The sequence below is a fragment of the Dendropsophus ebraccatus genome, chromosome 11 (genome assembly GCF_027789765.1).
Source record: "Dendropsophus ebraccatus isolate aDenEbr1 chromosome 11, aDenEbr1.pat, whole genome shotgun sequence".
NCBI lineage: Eukaryota > Metazoa > Chordata > Amphibia > Anura > Hylidae > Dendropsophus > Dendropsophus ebraccatus.
Genome location: NC_091464.1, coordinates 53,819,715 through 53,840,780, shown reverse-complemented (window position 1 = coordinate 53,840,780; position 21,066 = coordinate 53,819,715). Strand labels below are relative to the sequence as shown.

Sequence of the window (21,066 nt, the reverse complement as noted above, 5' to 3'; positions counted from 1 at the left end):
GCGGGGACACAACCAGTTTTCATTTTTGCGCTTTCGTTTTTCCTCTTTGTGTATATAAGGCCATAGCGCATACATTTTTGCACCTAGAGACCCAGATGAGCCCTTATTTTTGCCCCATTAATTGTACTTGTACTTGAACTTGTACTAATGGCAGACGTAATTTTTAACTAAAATATGAAGTGAAACCAGAAAAAAATTATGTGTGTGGAGAAATTAAAAAAAAAAAACACAATTTTTTTATTTGGGGAGGTTTTGTTTTTACGCTGTTCGTTCTAGGGTAAAACTTTTTCCTCAAGTTAGTACGATTACAATGATATGTAACTTGTATAACTTTTATTTTATTTGATGGCTTTTAAAAAATTAAAACCTTTTTAAAAAAAATATTACCATGCTTATAATGCTTTTATCCTTTGGTCTATATAGCTGTTTGAGGTTTCATTTGTTTTGTCCCATGAGCTGTACTTTCTATCGGTACCTTGTTTGCGCATATGCAAGTTTTTGATCGCTTTTTATAAAAAAAATTTGAGATTTGATGTGACCAAAAATGCGCAATTTTGCACTTTGGAATTTTTTTTACACTTATGCTGTTTACCGTGTGACATCGGGGATGTGATAATTTAATAGTTCAGGCAATTACGCATGCGGCAGTACCAAACATGTTTATTTATTTATTTCTATTTATAAAATGAGGAAATGGGGTGATTCTGACTTTTATTAGGGGAGGGGATTTTGTATTAATAAAAAAACTTTTTTTTTTTTTTTTTTTACACACATACTAGAAGTCCCCCTGAGGGATTTCTAGTATGACTGCTCTGATGTCTCATTGAGATCTATGCAGTATAGATATACTGCATAGATCAATGAGATCTATGTTATATTGCTTTCGGCTGCTGCAGCCGAGAGCAATAGAATGTCGAGCCGGGATCAGCGGCATTATGGCGCGGACCCCAGCACGGAGCAGATGCAGGGATCACCCCTCCGCAATCGCGACGCGATCCCCCCCACTAGACCACCTGGGACACAGCAAGTATTCAGATGCAGCTGTCAACTTTTACAGCTGCATCTAAATACTTAATTAGCAGGCACGGCTAACCCCCTCTGAACCCCCGTTTTACCTTTTGTGTCACCCAGACAGGATTTGAGCAGGACTCGAATAGTAAATTAGTCACTATGTATGATTTCTTCTATATATGTATCCTCTGTCTTTATTTTCCCATCTCGGTGAATGTTGACCACATCTTAGTGAATGGCAAGTCATCGGAGACATTTAGCAAGATCATTGCTTCCTTATAATGCCCTAACATTGTATGCAATGTATAGCTGTCCTCAATGTAATCTCTATCTGGGTATGCTATGCAAATAGCAATAGACATAACACAGATATACACACAATATTGTAAACTTGTACAAAAAATCTTGTGATCCACTGTATGGAGCTTTAGTGATACTACATCTGGAATATGATGTCTGATGTCCAGTTCTGGAGACCTCACCTAGTAAAGATAGTTAATAAAATAAAATTGGTCTAAAAACAAGCTTCGGGATTATTGGAATCTCTTTTATTCCATTTTTTTATGCTGAGTTGCAGAACTTGCTGTTTACCGTGCAAGATAGGGGATGTGATAATTTAATAGCCCAGGCGATTACGCACGCGGCAGTACCAAACATGTTTATTTATTCTTTTTTATAAAATGGGGAAAGGGGGGCGATTCTGACTTTTATTAGGGGAGGGGATTTTGTATTAATAAAAAAAACCCTCTTTTTTTTTACACACACATACTAGAAGTCCCCCTGGGGGACTTCTAGTATGACTGCTCTGATCTCTCATTGAGATTTATGCAGTATAGATATACTGCATAGATCAATGAGATCTATGTTCTATTGCTTTCAGCTGCTGCAGCCGAAAGCAATAGAATGCCGAGTCGGGATCAGCGCCATTTCGGCGCGGACCCCGGCACGGAGCAGATGGAGGATCACCCCTGCCATGCAGTACAATAATACTATAATATCTGGTCCCAGAATAGGACTGTAGTGTATTGTACTTCTGCTATACACTGCAAAAATTCTGTGAATGTTATACTAAAAGTCAGCCTAGAGCCTAATCGGTTCATGTTTATGGCAGACCTAGGGGCTTTGTTAGGCACCTATGACAACCCATTGGCACACTGCAGTCATTCTGCTGCTTACAGTAGGAGCCCCCTTCCTGTGTAAAACCACTCAGTCACTGCTGACCTCTGCATACAAGGGGTTAATCAATCCAATCCAATCCTAGCTGTTACAGCTCTAGTATCACTAGACATCCAAGAACTCCTTCCAACTGGCACCAAACACCCAGCCCTTATTCTACAGCACTATAAAAACATGCTGCTCTAGAATAAGTACCACTGTGTTTACTGTAGTGCACAGGAATGACATACTAAAGTCTTATATTATTTTTCTCTCTGGAAAAAGGGGCTAGGGCTTATTTTCAGAGAAACATGGTATACCCCTACACTGCAGCGCCAAGCTATATGGTAGTTATTCTCTTATACTGTATACATCCCCCCTCTGCAGTAAGCACCCCCAAATACTGTATACCTCCCTCCACCCCTCTGTAGTTCTTCCCACATACTGTATACAACCCCCTCTGCAGTAAGGTCTTGCATACTGTATACCTCCCCCTCCTCTGTAGTTGCTCCCTCATACTGTATACATCCCCCCTCTGCAGTAAGGCCCTCCATACTGTATACATCCCCCCTCTGCAGTAAGGCCCTCCATACTGTATACATCCCCCCTCTGCAGTAAGGCCCTCCATACTGTATATCTTCCTCTCTGTAGTAGCTCCCCCATACTTTATACATCCCCCTCTGCAGGTAGTCCTTATACTGTATATCTTCCTCCCCCTCTGTAGTTGCTCCCCCATACTGTATACCTCCCCCTCTGCAGGTAGTCCACATACTGTATACCTCCCGCCCCCTCTGTAGTTGTTCCCTCATACTGTATACATCCCCCCTGCAGGTAGTCCCCATACTGTATACCTACCTCCCCCTTCTGTAGTTGTTCCCCCATACTGTATACCTCCCCCTCTGAAGGTAGTCCACATACTGTATATCTTCCTCCCCATCTGTAGTTCCCCCATACTGTATACATCCCCCCTCTTCAGGTAGTCCCCATACTGTATACCTTCCTCCCCCTCTGTAGTTCCCCCATACTGTATACCTCCCCCTCTGCAGGTAGTCATCATACTGTATATCTTCCTCCCCTTCTGTAGTTCCCACATACTGTATACCTCCCCCGCTGCAGGTAGTCCTTTTACTGTATACCTTCCTCCCTCCTCTGTAGTTGTTCCCCCATACTGTATACCTCCCCCCTCTGTAGTTGTTCCCCCATACTGTATACCTCTCCCTCTGCAGGTAGTCCCCATACTTTATTCCCGCCTCTGTAGATGCCCCCCATACTGTATACCTCCCTCCCTCCTCTGTAGTTGTTCCCCATACTGTATACCTCCCTCCCTCCTCTGTAGTTGTTCCCCCATACTGTATACCTTCCCCTCTGTAGTTGTTCCCCATACTGTATACCTCCCTCCCTCCTCTGTAGTTGTTCCCCATACTGTATACCTCCCTCCCTCCTCTGTAGTTGTTCCCCATACTGTATACCTCCCTCCCTCCTCTGTAGTTGTTCCCCATACTGTATACCTCCCTCCCTCCTCTGTAGTTGTTCCCCATACTGTATACCTTCCTCCCTCCTCTGTAGTTGTTCCCCCATACTGTATACCTCCCTCCCTCCTCTGTAGTTGTTCCCCCATACTGTATACCTCTCCCTCTGCAGGTAGTCCCCATACTTTATTCCCGCCTCTGTAGATGCCCCCCATACTGTATACCTCCCTCCCTCCTCTGTAGTTGTTCCCCATACTGTATACCTCCCTCCCTCCTCTGTAGTTGTTCCCCATACTGTATACCTTCCCCTCTGTAGTTGTTCCCCATACTGTATACCTCCCTCCCTCCTCTGTAGTTGTTCCCCATACTGTATACCTCCCTCCCTCCTCTGTAGTTGTTCCCCATACTGTATACCTCCCTCCCTCCTCTGTAGTTGTTCCCCATACTGTATACCTCCCTCCCTCCTCTGTAGTTGTTCCCCATACTGTATACCTTCCTCCCTCCTCTGTAGTTGTTCCCCCATACTGTATACCTCCCCCTCTACTTTATTCCCGCCTCTGTAGTGGGCACACATGCCCTGTGCATCTTCTTACCCCTCCTGCAGCTTGTGTTGAGCAGGTGGGGGCGGAGCATAAGTCAGGTCCTGATTGGCTGATGCTCAGCCACCCAGTGGCAGGGACCTGGTCAGCTGACTGTTACTAGGGCTGTGAAGTTAGTGGTTCTGTAAAATCTAATCATACTGGACCTGTCAGAGAACATGGTGATTGGATCAGACACCTTAACTTTGCTTATTTCTTTTCTCTGCTACTATTATTATTATTATTATTATTATTCCTTGCTATTTACCGCACCCTAAACATCCAAGACTCGGCACTATGGGTACTATTACTATTAACTATGGGTACTATTACATGTCCTGATGGGGGCCCGATAATAACTGTAAACAAGCGCTGATCTGCTAGGTCGGTGCTCGTTTAGTGGGCCTATTACACAGCCCGATAATCGTTTAACAAGGGCTACATGGACATCGTTACCGATGTCCTTGCAGCCCTTGCTTAAACTGCATACATTACCTATCCATGGTCCAGCTTCAGTCCCGGCCAGTGATTGGCTAAGAGGCCTGTCAACTAAGACAGGCCGCTCTAAAGCTGCAGCGTGCAGGACCCGGGGAGAAGCAGAGCGCAGGAGGAGGCCTGGACCATGGATAGGTAATGTATGCACTTTGCAAATCGTCAGCCATCGGCGTCCGACAATTATAGGTTTAAGCTATATCTACGATCAGCCGATGATCGTTGTCATTGGCTGATCATCGTGTTTATTACATGGAATGATAATCGGCCGGATAGGGCCGATTCGGCTGACTATCGTTCCATGTAATGGTGCCCTATATGTGCCCCATAAACTATAAAATATATAGAAATGATAAATTGTCAGCTACTCATTGTTATAAGCCGTGGAGAGTTAAAAATAATAAAGTGTAGAGTTTTGTTTGAAAGATATTTCCATGATATCAAATGGTTATTTTTATAATCAGCCTGTCCTGGGCCCCACGGCTTTGTTACCAGATATGGAGTTTTCTGTGACGAAAATACATTATTCATGGAAAAAAGCATTACTTCGTAATAAGGTTGACCTCAAGACCCACATTATTTTGAGTATCTTCTCTAAGCAGTCAATGTCTTGTCTCTCTAATCTCGAAGATTACAGATAACAAACAACTAAAAAAAGACAGATCATGTTATTATAGGAGTATGATCAAAGGGCTGGTGGAAGGGGATCTGTAATAGAGAGAAATTATGGGAGTATTTTACAGAAATTACTTTTATTTTGCAGAAAGTGCTTTTAATGAAATGATATATGTAATGTTCCTTAAGATGAACATTGATTTATATAATGATTCTCAAAATAGCATATAAAGATGAATGACCACCATACAGGCAAAAAGCTAATGGAGCTCCATGATGAGAAAATGACTGTACTTTATTATTCCTTTGTAGGTATTAAATTGGTTTAACCCATTCATGTTTCCATTGTAGTTTTATACTGGATAATAAATATTCTATTTCTCATATGACTATGGAAGTGGAAAAATAAAAAAAAGTTTAGCTAATAGAATAGGAATGGAAGACTTTAGGCCCTCCACCTGTTGCAAAACTGAAGGTTCCCCATACTTGTCTTAAAGGATGAGGATGAAACACTGAAAAGACAAAATTTGTCTCCAAGGTTAAACACTGATATGAGTGGTTTCTTGTGATGAATTGCTTTTAGAGTACAATATCGAATACCTTTCTTGGCGATTTTAAAGAAGTTAAGATTAGCCATTATTAGTAAAGTTGGTTGTTGTAGTTTGAATCTAAGAAAATTCAGCACACAATGGAAGAAGATGCTTAGTTATCATAACCGGCAGTAGAGATGAGTGAGTAGTTCTTGATCGTGTAGCTATTCGATCAATTAATACACTATGGCGCCTTTTTCTAGCCAATAACTACAAAGGGTGTGTGTGACAGGCCCTAGGAGCACACTGGCATTGCAAGAACAGCATCTACATTCATTGGCTTACTTATGTGGCCTACAGAGTATAAGAACTTGCCTTTTCCTGCTCGTCGTCTGATGCTATCTTGCAGATAGTCAGGGAGAGAGATTGCAGAGAATTTAGCTGATTGAAGGCAAGAAAGCCCTTTTAGGGTTACAATTATACACAGCACAGCATTTATCTGTGGATAATCATTAAAAACAGTAAAACACCTGGCACCTGTCGCCTGTTGGCGCGCGTAAATGTTGGGATATATTATATACGCCTGTGTAGGCACAGTTGAGCCAAAAAAAAAAAATAAAGTGTTGCAGATCTTTTTTTGCACTATGCGCCTCAATGAAAGCAGTAACACACCTGACGCCTGTTGCCACACGTAAATGTTGAGATATACATCTATGGTTATCATAGGCATGTAATTTAAAGGGGTGCAGGAAAATCTTTCTTTTGCTTACAGTTTGGCTTTCTGTCCATGCTAATGTAGAGGAAAGGAGATTTCCTTCTATTTTTTTCCACTTTAAGGCTAGGTTCACACTACGTATATGTCCGGCCGCGAAAAATATTTTTTGCGGTCGGACATATACGTATGAAACTCCGGCCGGGACTGTACGCAAGTTGCGGCTGGATACGTACGGACCGCGAACTTACGCCTGTAGCGTACTTACGCTTCCCGAGCGCTCTTCGTAGCGATCTAACAGCGGTCTTTTACTTGGAAATCTTCACCCAGCCCCGGACACCCCACAGAACCTTTTGGATTGGAACAAAAAGCTGGCAAAATGAAGAAATCACCACTACGTACGGGACCGCATGTTACGCTACGGGCGTAAGTTACGGCATTTCCGTCCGGAAACAATGGTCTGGTTCATTTTTTACAGTGCCGCATACGATCCGGGTGTAAGTTCGTACGTAGTGTGAACTGTGCGCCCGTAGATCGTATACTTTCCATTGTACGCAAACTACGTAAGTTTCCGGCCGCTTATTCACAGGACGCGCTACGGCCGGAAACTTACGTAGTGTGAACGTAGCCTAAATAGAGGTTATATTGTGTTTGGAGTGTATTGTTGGAGAGGCTGGAGCGGCATAATATTGCGACTTGGACGTGTTAGATGCACCCAGGCATGCCTCCCCTGATGTCCCAGTTGAATTACAGAGGCGTGCACATCAGTTTCTGAGGTGTCATTGTGGACTAATACACAGTGTTCACAGCACTATCCAACACAAACATAGTAATATGATATGACTTATCACCATTTCATATATGAGCTCTTTTATCATGGCCAGCCAGCTTTACCTGCTGTTTCAGTTTTCTGGCTGTCTCTTATATCATGTACGTTGCTACATTTAACAACTAATAATCTACAAAGGTTTTTTGTCCACTGATAAGTATTCTTTAGTACTTAGCTCCTCAAACATTAAAACAGTACTTTATGATCTATACAATGCAAACAATACAGCATAGAAAGACTAAGACAAACACTACTCGCACACAATTTATAACAGTAAGATAGGCAAGAATATCAACCGATGAAATGTGATCACTTGTAAACAAGGATATTTAAAGGGGTGATCATGGTAAAATTGCAGTGTTCCTGTGGGCTGTGGCTAAGAATGATTGCAGTAATTCTAAAATATTTTTCTTACTAATAATTCTTTTACAAATTAGAAACACTGAGGCCATTTGTGAACTGCAACAATGCTATATTTTATTACTGTGAGTCATGGGAAGATAAATAAAATTGCATGTACCAATATCAATAATTATTTTTTCAAGGGCCGAGACTTAATTGAAATGGAGCATGTCTAAAATAAACACTGTTGTTTCAGCAAACTTTTTCCTAGATTAATAGTAAAAGTGAATCTAGGAAAATTTGTATTATATCTTATCAGACAAAACCACTTCCTTCTTATGTTATCAACCATGTTCCCTTTCACCTTCTTCCAGGTAAACTATCTTCCACTTTCAAAATTTGTTTAGCAATGACGGTCCACCAACATAACATGCATTTTTGAGGGGAGAAACAACCAAGAAATCCTTTATACGGTAAGATGTGAATATTAGCTTAAGAATGTTGCTGAGAACTCCTTATATGGAAAGGGAGGGGACAATATCACTTTAAGTATACACTGCCTAAGAATCAGACAGGTTTACATTTCTTCTTTGTTTTGCATGTCTTTTTTATTATTGGAAAGGCACCTTAAGTGCAGACTATGGCCCAGATTTATCAAAGGGTGTAAAATATACAGTGGTGCCTACAGCAACCAATCACAGCTCAGTTTTTAGCTCTGGTAAAATGAAAGCTGAGCTGTGATTGGTTGCTGTGGGCAGTTTGCACCAGTGTATATTTTACACCCCTTAATAAATCTCCCCCTATGGCTAGGTTCATAGTATTTCCATCAGTCTTTTGGTCAGTCTTTTTTTTTTTTTTTAACCAAAACGTAGAGTGAAGAGTTGGTTGAAAAAACAGAAACTGTGCAACTACTATATTTTGCATCTACTTTTTTTTTCAAACCAAAAGCCTTTTTTTCCTGAAGCAGGAAAAAAGGACTATTTGAGAATTAATTGGCTTCTATTAACAGTATTATCCTAAAAAAAATTATTTTTAAAATTTTATCCTAAAAAAGTTATTTCTGAGTCCTCCTAATAATAACTACGTACGGAGCACAAATAATGTGAAAGCAGCCAAGGAAAGCAGGACAGATAGAATAAACTTAAATCTGATTCATAATTATTATTAGAAATGAACAACTACCCCACAGTTCAAATAATTGACCTACACAGAACCCGATCAAAATGAAAAACTCATTCAAATGTTGCTAATTGTTTATATGTTTATAGGATTTGCATGCATCAGTTGATTGTTACAATAATGTGAAAATACTTGTGGAATTGTCACACATTTAGATATATAAATACAACAGTAATATCTAACTATCAGGGTAACTGGCACAACATTCGCTATGGACCCAACAACTAAGAAGGCCCATCTCCAAAATGAGGTACGGTACACTTACTGATGGGACATAAAAAATAAAAAAGGGACCCTTTCCAATTTTTGCAATACAATCTATTGGTTATTTTTTGTTTGTTTGTGTTGATCATTTATACATTATCAATTATCATTTATATATTATTATTAGTACCTACAACCCTAATTGTAATTTGTTTTTAGATAAATTTGCCCTTCTTGCATGCTGACATAGTATGTGCCATTATAACTTATTAGGGTTGGACATTCCATATTATTCCCTATTAACTATAAGAATCATTTCCAACATTGATTTCTACATCTCTTTACCACCACACATAGTAAATGCCCCCTGATCCTTTGTAAATTCTCTGGGGAAAATAAATCATATGCCAATCCTTGTATTGCCCACTTATAGTTATACATATAATGTTTTTATGTTAAACATATTTTTAAAGAATTTTTTGGTGATTTTTTTTTCCTTTCCAATTTTCCATTTTTCTATCTATATTATAAAATAATCTGGAAATCTTCAAGTTTTCATTCTCACCACTGGGGCCAAAACTAAGCTGAGACTTCCTGTTCTATCTGTAGTGATAAGAGGAGGTTGCTGTAAAGTGATCTGTTCAGCATTGCAGCATTATGTGACACCAGTAGGTAGATAGCATCAATACAAGACAATAGAAGCTCCCTGTGGAATGACCTTTTCAAAGGTCACAGAGCATGCTCAATGATGTTTTACATTCATCTCAAGGGGACAGAGCCCATGAGTCTATGAGTCTATGTCCATGAGTCTTGCTGTAAACCATGTCACTAAATGCTGTTAAGAACAGACCAGGCAATATACAAAAAGTGAGTGAAAAAAAATAAACTCAGAAAATAGAAACAGATTAGAATAAAAGAACATGTTGTAGTATCTGACTCTAATCAGTAAAAGAAAATTTAGGTGACACATTCCCTTAAATAGTTCCCACCATTAAAACCTAATCAGCTTTCCTATATCTTTTTTTTACAGTGTGGAGCTCAAAACGGAATCCTGTACTCCAGGGGGGACATGTATCAAGACTGATGATCAATGTCCCCTAGGTGTTGTGTTACATGGCATTTATAAGGAGTTGAGTTAATATTACATTGGGATCCCAGGATTTCTTTTTACTCTTTTATACCCTAATATACATATGTAGTTATTCAGACACCCACCAGTCAGGCTTTAATCCACTAAGTAGCAGAGGAAACTCTTGTCACTTTACTACTGCTGTAAGAAGATGCTATCTGTAAAGTAACATTGTAATAATGGGTGGGGATCCGAATGACAGTTCTATTGTTCTCAGGATAATCTTGGTAAACATGGCTCAGACAAAGCCATGGCAAGTGGAAAAATAAAGGAGAGACAGTAAGCATTGAGTGAAAACATGGATACATTTAATGTATTATTTGGGTATTATTTTATATTATTTGATTTTTAGCTTGAGTGCTTGCATATGTATATAATAATATAGGTATGCACAGTGCTATTGTCCCCTTATACACTGTGCTACGGCCCCAGTTATATACTGTGCTACTGCCCCCTGATTTACTGTTCCACTATCCACATTATATACTTTGCTACTGTCCCTTTTATATACTGTGCCACTGTCCTCTTTATATATTGTGCCACTGCCCCCATTATAAAATGTGCCACCCTCCCCTGACAGTAGCTGTGGCAATTACACTGTTCATATGAAGCCCGAACTCACAGGTGGGCAGATTCCCAGAGTGGTGAGTGTCTCTTGTGAAGTACTTACTCCCTGTGAATCGTAGATGCAGTTGTACATCTTGCCTATATTATTGTGGTTGCAATTCACAGAAAGTAAGTGAGTAAATGACTGGGAACAACATGTGCCGTTTCAGGAATCTGCGTAGTTTGGGCCAGTAAGTACCCATGTCTAACAGTGTCATGTTCACACTACGTAAGTTGTGTATTAATCACGGCCGTTGTTGCTGATGTGCAACAACGGCGATGATTAATACACAACATACGTGCACTGCATTCTGAGGGAATCCCGTCCGGAGTGTATACATTTAGTATACACTCCAGCCGGGATCGCTAGCAGCCATACTCTCCATTGTGTTCAATGGTAAATTGGGATGGGGGTGCACACGGATGTGCCCACATCCCAATTCAGCACAAATGAAGATCATCCGGCTGGTACGGATGATCTTCACTAACACCGCCGTTTTGTGACCTGGCAAACCCAATCTTCTATCCCCATAGGTGCATAGTTTATAAGTTGCATATTACAGCTTATATAATTATAATTACAGACAACTTATAATGGATGTAGTTGTGACAATAGCAGCTTTTATTTGTGCCATGACAGTGTATAAAGAACTGACTGCAGGTCTGAACTGGCCATCTGGCATTTTGGAATAATGCCAGATGGGCCGGTCTGGTCTGTCCCCTGATAATGTGCTATTGTTCTGCACATCACCAGCATCAGATTTGTCCTCAAGCCAGTCTCCCAGTAGATGCCTAGGGCCAGCCACCTTTGTGGCAGATGACATCATTATGCCTAGGGCCAGCCACCTTTGTGGCAGATGACATCATTATGCCTAGGGCCAGCCACCTTTGTGGCAGATGACATCATTATGCCTAGGGCCAGCCACCTTTGTGGCAGATGACATCATTATGCCTAGGGCCAGCCACCTTTGTGGCAGATGACATCATTATGCCTAGGGCCAGCCACCTTTGTGGCAGATGACATCATTATGCCTATGGTCACAAGAAGCTGTTCCTTCCCCCAGCTTATCGTAGCACAAGTTATGTCATTTGCACGCTCACAGAGCTTGAAGAAGAAGGTAGTCGTGGGGGGCTGTCCTGAGAACCAGATAAGTATATGTGTTTGTTGCTTTTTGTGTTTTACAAAGCGGGAATGCCTACAGGGGTGGGGATAGCAGAGGGATAATGATCAATAATATATTAGAGAGTTGAGATGAGTGGGAAGAAAGGAGCCTGAATAATATTTTTGTGGCATACAGTGGTGTAAGAATTGGTCGTACATTTTCCAAAACTCCCTGTATTCGGTCTAAGCCTGGGAAATTCTTCGACCAACTGTAAGAAATCCATAGTACAATCTTCCTTGCACCAGCATATCTTCAAAAATCCTGTTACATTTGACACTTTCAGGTCTCACCCTCAGATATCACACCTATCAGACTTCTGCTCTGTAAATACTAATGTTCTGGCAGGAAATGATAAAGCTGAGAAGTAGCTGGAAAGGTGACATCACCCTGGAGACTTTTATAACTATGAATTAAAAATCTTACAGTTAACAGTTTTTGTCAATTGGCCATATGGTGAGTGGTAGGCAGTGCAGACATTACAGTATATTGTGGTAAATAAATGAATATGTTAAAGGAAAGGATTAGCGTTGAGCACAACAGGAGCATGCTCGGTCCAATTGTTCGCCATTTGATCTACCGGTGGCTGAAGAAGATGGATGCATCCCTAGGGAGTTCTGAAAAAAATAAATAAATGAAACATGGATATAGGCTGTATCCATGTTATCCAGGCATCCCTAGGGAGGCATCTAACTTTTTTAGCCACTAGCCTTCAAATGCCGTACAATTGGACCCGAGCGTGCTTAAGTTGCGCTCATCTCCATTAAAGATCCATTACAATGAAAAGTCAATTGAACTACTTTTGATAAAAGAGAAAATTAACACAATGTAGGTATTTAAGAACAATTAGATCACTTCGGTGTATACCATGTTGACCTAGTAATAAGGAGTAGGATCTGCCCTGGTAAGTGCTCAGTGACCTTATGATATATACTGGAGGCAGTACCATGCGGTCAGTTGGTAATTGATTTATCAACTCCTATTGACATATGGGAACTTACTACTGAGTTCTCAATGACTAAAGTCTGTTTGTACATAGTCTTTTGGGCCATATTTTAAAGAGGATGTACCACCAGGTACATCCTCTGTAATCTGAAGTGACGGATCAAATGGCGCAGTCGCGGGAAAGCCGGTGCCGCGGTCCGAAAAACGGTTCCCGTGCACGGCGCCGTTCTATACACCGGCCGGTGCTCAAGCACTGGAGGTAGGCCGGGGAGCCCCCAGTGGGAGGGAATTCCCTCCCCTGTATGACGTGGCTCTATTAGAATGAATGGAGCCATGTCATGGAGGTGAGGGAATTCCCTCCCACTGGGGGCAGGCCGGCCTACCTCCTGTGCTTGAGCCCTGGGCGGTTCCGGTGCATAGAACGGCGCCGTGCACGGGAACCGGGCCGCGGTCCGAAAAACAGACCGTGGCACCGGTTTCCCCGTGAAAGCGCCGTTCGATCCCTCGGTTCAGATTAAGAGGATTTACCTGGTGGTACATCTTTTTTAAGCCACAATCAGGAAAACACAAAACTTTCTGCAGTGTCCCTGTACCCATCTCCTATCTACATCTGAACTGCATACACGATGTATCACTGCATTGTGTGGAGTTAGAAGGTTACAAAGACCACACTGAGAAGATGGTTCTATTTTAAAAGTACCCATGTAATTAAAGTGCACACTTCACAAAGAGACAGATTAGTTTTGTATTTTTCTCCTGCAGTTCTGAACACAAACATTGGAGGGAGCAGAGAGGCCCACATTAGCTCTTGCTGCTGCCAGTCAACAAAAATTGATATTGAAATATACATCAAAAGCACTTAATGTGGTGGTGGTGGTGGGGGATCTAATCCTGAAGAACTCTTTTAACCCCACCACCATTTATTTGAATAAATAAATATATTACATATCGTAGCGTGTGGAATTGTCCGATCTACTAAAATATAACATTATTGTTCCCGCACGGTGAATGGCGTAAATGGAAGGGAAAAAAAACACACACCAGGATTGCTGATTTTATTAAATTATATATCAGAAAAAAATTAATAAAAAAGCAATCAAAATTTTTTGGTACACCAATATGATATTAATAAAAACTAGAGGTCATGGCGCAAAAAATGACACCCCAACCAGCCCTGTAGGTGGATGTCAGGGCTGCGGCCGCACCCCCTCCTTGTGTTCAGCAGCCGCCGGTGTCAAGATGCAGTGACCCGGCGCTGCGACTAGTTCGCCCCCCGGGGGCGTCTTACCTCACAACGCTCTTGTCTCCGTCTGTCCCGGCCGGCGTGCGCGCCGGTTGTCACAGATTAACTGGGCCAGTCTGCCCCTAATTGGTAGTTGCACATAATCACTCCCTATAAATCCCAGCATGCCCTGTCCCTCATGTTGGAGCCTCTATATGCTTCCCATAGCGTTTTGGCCCAGCTCCCCGTTGTTCCTGTCCGCTGCCTATGTCCGTTGTTCCTGTCCTCTGCCCTTGTCCGTAGTTCCTGTCCATTGGCTCTGCCTCCTGCGGTCTCGCCTAAGACCACTGTCTGCACGTTCTCCTGCCTACTGCTCCTGCTTCACCTTGCCCGCCGTCACTAGCAAACCAAGCCAGGGTTAGCGACCTGGCGGTCACCTGCCGCAGCAAGCCCATCCCGCCTTAGACTCCGCTCCCTGGTGCGGTTTAAGCCATCGCTGGTGACGGTACAGAGGATCCACTACCCCATTCGTTACAGTGGAAAAATAAAAGCGCTATGGCTCTTAGAAGGTGAGGAGAAACATTGCATTAATCTGACCAGGACATCCAGGCATGAAAGGGCTCTGTCTTGCAGGGGTTAAAGGTTGGTGTTGCTCTGGGCAATGCAGAAAATCTTACTGTAAACTGCTTGATAAACCTCCCACCTAAGCTTTTTTTTTTTTATAGGTGGGGGGGACCCTTTTATGATCTATTATTTCCACGTGTACAGACATTTGGCATTGAACTTTGTCTTGGAGCCATCCTAAGATTAGGTCATAGAATTCCCGTTCCTGCTCCCTGGATTTCAATGATACAATGTAAAAATGAGATCCTTTGGACACTAATATCCCCCAAGTCACTTCTCACTTGGCTGAGTGGATCGGGATTACTGTACTGTAGTCAGGCTGCAAGCACATCTTGTGCATCTTGTCTTTTGCTTGTTAGAAACATAATATATTACTGTGTCCTGTGCCAAAATATTCAGCCATAATAATCTATCGAATTCACTGCAAAAGCAATTATCTTTCTGTATGTCAGAGTAGAAGCCAGATATTTAATGGCTGAAACCAGATCCTGTTTTCTTACCATATAATGAACACTTGCAAACCAACCAGCCATCTATACTGCCCTCCAACTGGGCAAAACTTTGAATAGTCCTGAACTGTTATGCTGGTTGGTATTTAATAGCCTGTACAAGACTACTGAAACTGGGGAAATACCAGTTAAATGCTGGATGGTTTAAACGTGACAGCAGCATTTAAACAGCAAATTTAGGTGCCATTGGGGGATGCTAGTCTGGTTCCCCACGCTCCAATCATATGAGAATTATTGTTATGGCAGTGCAGGGCCTTCTACAAGCTATGTTCCCGCAATGTCTTTTTAGGCAAAATAACTTCTGTGGTTTTTATAATAGACATTATTTTTCTATGACGGGTGTAAAGTTCACAATTTTTTTTTTTTTTTTTTTGAGGGGGGGGGGGGGGGGGGTTGCTTAAAGCAAATACACCATACACCAAGTCCCTTAATATAATCCTATAATGACCATATGCCCACCTAAGGGCCCTATGTATGCTGTTCCTCTGCCCAAGCAACACAATACTTCAGAAATATTATCAATGCTTTATTAAAGGGGTAGTTCACCCAAAGAAATTTCTTTTAGATCAACTGGTGCCAGAGATTTGTAATTTACTTCTAATAAAAAATCTTCAGTCTTCCAGTACTTATCAGCTGCTGTATGCTCTAAAGGAAGTAGTGTGATCTTTCCAGTCTGACATAGTGCTCCGCACCGACACCTCTGTCTGTGTAAGAAACTGTCCAGAGCAGTAGCAAATCCCCATAGAAAACCTCTACTGCTCTCCAGACTGGAAAGAATACTACTTCCTGCAGGACATACAGCAGCTGATAAGTACTGGAACATTTTTTTTTAATAGAAGGAAATTGGAAATATCTGGCACTTTCTGGCACCAGCTGATTTAAAAGATTTTGTTTTGTTTTGGTGAACTACCCCTGTAACCCCTGCTAATGGACAGCAAGTCTCCAATGAGTTTGCTATTACATAGTCTGATACTCTATTGCAAAGTGCACGTCCAGTGAACCATATTGAACATAATCATGATACACTGTGAAGTTAAGACAGTTGCTGTGGCCCGGGTGCTGCACACTGGTGTTGTGGCTGCTGGGGGACTTCTAGTGTTTGGAGTTGGTTTTGTCACAGTGGCCAGGGGTGGTGATTACCACCCTGGGACACACAGGCACAGGTCCTTTGGTAGAACAATAGTGAGGTGTGAGAGTGCAGGTGCGCTGCAAAAGAGGTGACAGAGTCTAGCACCTAACCAAGAATTGATGCTTAAAGGACACCTGTCACCCCCCGTGCCGGGGTGACAGGCTCCAGACCCCCTGTTAGATCCCCCTATACTTACGTGATCCCGCTGGGTCCCGCTTCCTGATGTGGTCGGGTCACGGAGATTTCAGCGCGCGAAGCCCGGCGCGCGCGCTGACAGCAGAGTCAGATGCCCATAGAGAATGAATGGGGAGTCCGATGCTCCGTCATTCTTTATGGGCATCGGACTCATCTCTCAGCGCGCGCGCCGGGCTTCGGGAGCTGATATCTCCGGGACCCGACCGCATCAGGAAGCGGGACCCGGCGGGATCACGTAAGTATAGGGGATCTAACAGGGGGTGGGGAGCCTGTCACCCCAACACGGGGGGTGACAGGTCCTCTTTAACTCGAGAAACTTCAGTGCAATACAAACGAACCTGCGCCCAGCATACTAAATCTACACCTGCTTCCAGCAGGTGTAGATTTGGATCATGATTTACGCCTGTCACACCCCCCCAAGCTCCCCCAGCCCTCCCATCGGGTGAGCGGGGCATACAGCAGGCGTACGCCAGGGAGAAAGGGCGAATCTGCACCTTCTCCCTGGTTTACGCCTTGGGTGGACGTTTCATAATGTCCCCCTTTATGCGCATTTCCCATAATAAGTGCACAGGGGTGAGTGAGACACCTAGTGGTTGGAGCCTAAAATCACAGCTCCCAGCTCTTGGTGTGGCACCTGACGAAAAGCTTAATGGCCCCATACTGTGACACTACACTATGATATTACCTCATGTGTGACTGCATGCAGATGCCCCGGTTCACTTGTTCATGAAGGTGTCATATAATAAGACTAAAAAAAGAGACTAAACGCAGGAAGTCCTGGTCATCTAAAGGCTCACAGAGAAGGCAGTCATGTGATTGATGGACACATTGAGCCGTGACTCTCTGTACTGGCCAGAATTCCTGCGTTTAGTCTCTTTTTTTCAACCAGGACAAGAATAAAAAGCTTCAGCAGACTGGACCTGGATTTCAGATATATATATCATGCTTGAGGAAGGCTCAGGATATGAGCTGAAACGTTGCACTTTTTTGTATATGCGAACTGGCACAATAAAGTTCTAATCTTAACCTGAGATTGATGCTGTCTTCAACCCATTTCTTCACTTATCTATGGAGGTGTTGAGCCGGACCTCGTGAGGACTGTGCATCTGGCAAGTGTTTTCCGCTGACCCACCCTGGTGTTTTATATATATATATATATATATATATATATATATATATATATATATATATATAAATGTGTGTGCAATAAATATATATAATGGGATAACCTGAAGGCTGACTGTAACTGAGTATTAGGCTATGTTCACACTTGGTAAAAATAAAGGTAATTAATGGCCAGTGATGCAAATCAACGACCGGTTTTAATGATTATGATCATTAATAACGCCCGCTGTTTTTTTTTTACCTAGTGGGAACATAGCCTTATGGTGTTAGACTTTTACTGGCCTCAGAGGACTGAGCAGCTGATGAACTTCTGACATCCCAGTTACTGCACTGGTATAGTCTAATAAACTGCCAGTAAAAAAAAATCATATAAAAAAACCAATGCAATTAAGTCAATGAAACCCAAATTGCCATCTTTACTACAATGCAATGACAATCAGCATCTTCATATTCCAGTGATTTGTCTGATCCACTTCTTGGAAATGCAATAAAAACAAAGTATAATGGAATAATAGAACATATTTATTTGGACAGTACAGCAGGGCTCTTAATAGGCATAGGAAATGCTAAACTTGCTGAATAATATAATTACCATGAAATCAGGATACCGAGTGTGTTACAGAATAGGCACTAAGGAGATGGTTTTGTATTCAGCATAAGATTTAGCACAAGAAAAGCTGACTAGGCCATTGTGTTTGAATGCAAACCCTCAATATCATCCTTCATGTTTAATATCATTCTCAGCTGCATTTCAATGAACATGAAACCAGGGGATAGAACTTTATAGCAAAGCTCCAGAGACCAGCAGTGGTATCACTTCCCTGTCCAGAACACAAGATCATTTTATTATTGTCCATAGTGTATGGTTTCCTTTTATAATGAAGAAATAAAAGACCAACATTATAAGGGAAGCTTTGTTCTTACAGTGTATAACTTTTACTTGCCAACAGAAAGCGGTGAACGCAATTCCAAACATAACAGCCCTTGGAAGAAGGATATCTGCATGTATCTGTATGGGGGGTTATTACAGATAGTGTCATTATTTATAAAGTTACTCAGTATTCTGAAATACTGCAGTTTAATATACATGAGATATGGAAACTAACTTGCATGCAATAACAAGTAATAAAAGGATATGGAAAGGAAAGAAAATGACGTTTACAAGGTGATTTATCAACCTGCATATAGTCATCAGAAGACCCTAGGGGTAAAAACACACATTAGGCTCCATTGCAATTTACAATACTGCAGTGAAATTCTTCTATTACTTACTACTGGAAACACCAAGCTTATATTTGGATGGATGTTTTTTTTTGGATGGCCCTCATTTGGGGGGAGATTTATGAAAGGGTATAAATATACACCTGGTTTAAACTGCCCACAGCAACCAATCACAGCTCAGCTGGGGTGGGGTGGGGGGCCCGGGCTTGGTGAACAGCCCAGGGCCTATGGTAAAGTTAATCCGCCCCTGAGTTAAACATGTGAGTTTTCCCACCATTCCACACAAAGGGCCAGATAAAGAAAGCCAAGTGTCTGATTGGTTGGCCATGCTCTTGTTGGTGCCCCTGGCTCTGCCCATGGGGTACACACACCTCCCCTTTCTTCCACAGCCAACCACCACCAGTCACCCGGTATTTCAGACAGCTTCCTCTGTCTCGACCTGTCTTCAGGATATGGCATGCCCTGCTGGTCATCCCATAGGACTGCCACAGCTGGATCCATTCACTGTATAGTAGTCTTGTCTGGTTACTTCAGCTCCTCCGCCATTTACTTAAACAATTAAACCTTTTTCTCATACTACCCTGTTCACAGCCTCAGTAGTCTGAGACTAGAATTGATGATCATCATCAGTGGTCCATGGGACCATGTTTTGGTCTACTAATGCACACAATGTATAGAGTATTCTGAGAAATTGGTGGTCATTTTAGATTAATGCAGAGGAGATCAGAAATCAGTGAATTATACAGTGACAGGCAGGTGGTGGGGGGGAAAATAAAAAAAGAAGTTATAGCCACCTGTCCTGGTGTCCGCACAGAGCCACGTCCAGATCCTGGTCCCTGCCAGCTATCTTCTAAGCTCCCCTCTGGGGCAGGACACCACTGCAGTCACTAATATGCTAAGCGGCTAAATCCCACACATCTGTTACGTCGAACCCGGGTTGTGATGAGCCCAAAACCCGGGAGAAGATTACAGCCGGGGAGGTCCGAGGGCTCGGGGAGCAGTAAGCATAGTTTTTTTTTTTTTTTCCCCCCACCCCCTGCCCGTAATGATCCCCCACCCACCGCCGGATTTCTCCTTTAGGCTATGTTCACACTACGTTAAACTATGGCCGTAGTTCTTGCCGCAGAACTCCGGACGTAGTTGTGAGGGGTGGAACATAGCCTTATTTTCAATGGGATCCCGGCCGGAGCGTACACACATCGTATGCACTCCGGCCGGGATCCCATGCGGCGCCGGAAAAAAAATGACATGTCAGTTTTCTGCAGCTGGAATTCAGTGAATTCCGGCCGCAGAAAGACCTGTCAGTTCACAAAGTGAAGCAAGCGGCTCCGGCCGCTTGCTTCACTGTGGGCTGTGGGAAGCTCTGATGCGGGAGCGCGCTGAAGCCCCTGCATCAGAGCTCCGTGACCAGAAAGATACTTAAGTACCGTCTGGGATGATCCGGGCTTAGACCGGCCGTTCCGTGACCCGCCCGGGGTCACGGAACGGCCGGGTGTTCACGTTGTGGGAACATAGCCTTAAAGGTGTGAGTAGACCTCACAGCATCACTTCTTGCATATATCAGTATAATATCCTTTAAAATCAGTAATAATAGTCACTTTATGCAGTCATCCAAAATAAACTAAGGTTAGAGGTTTGAAGGAATCACTCCTTTAGGAGTCTGCAGCACACAACAATGTACAGTGACTTTGTGCAGGTGTGAGTAGACCACACAGTATTGCTCAGCACTGGAGTGTACTTGAGTTTGCCATTCTAGTAACTGAAGCACCACTTATACATTTCTGATGTATTTGGATTATTTAGCAGGTTCACAGAAGTGCTCTTGTAAGTGCTTGTGTACTCATCTGTCACACTGTCCAGTGTAAAAAGCATTTACGTACATGTATCAATTTACTATTGTTAACTAAAGGGTGGAATCCTTTTTGTATGACAGGTATTGAAATATTTGATTTATTTACGTTATTCACGTAATTAAAAAAATAATGAATGATTTATCTGATGCATGTTAAGAAATAGCACTTGATATTACTTTTATAAAGATACATTAGGGACACGCCATAGGTGTACAGTACTGTATGTCTGTTT

The 21,066-nt window shown here is 42.4% G+C and overlaps 1 long non-coding RNA gene and 1 other non-coding gene across 3 annotated transcripts; one reads left to right on the top strand and one right to left on the bottom strand.

The window, feature by feature from the left end:
• The first annotated feature begins 4,334 nt into the window (after window positions 1-4,334).
• On the top strand, window positions 4,335-10,513 carry LOC138767926 (uncharacterized). 2 transcript variants are annotated; one of them, XR_011358881.1, is made up of 3 exons: window positions 4,335-4,395; window positions 8,108-8,206; window positions 10,147-10,513. It is a non-coding gene; the product is annotated as an uncharacterized lncRNA (long non-coding RNA). The 2 variants fall into 2 exon arrangements; XR_011358882.1 differs by lacking the exon at window positions 4,335-4,395 and adding an exon at window positions 4,451-4,514.
• A 7,188-nt stretch (window positions 10,514-17,701) lies between these two features.
• Window positions 17,702-17,854, bottom strand: LOC138768506 (small nucleolar RNA snR85). The gene has a single exon (XR_011359151.1). It is a non-coding gene; the product is annotated as a small nucleolar RNA snR85 (small nucleolar RNA).
• Between the last annotated feature and the right edge of the window lie 3,212 nt (window positions 17,855-21,066).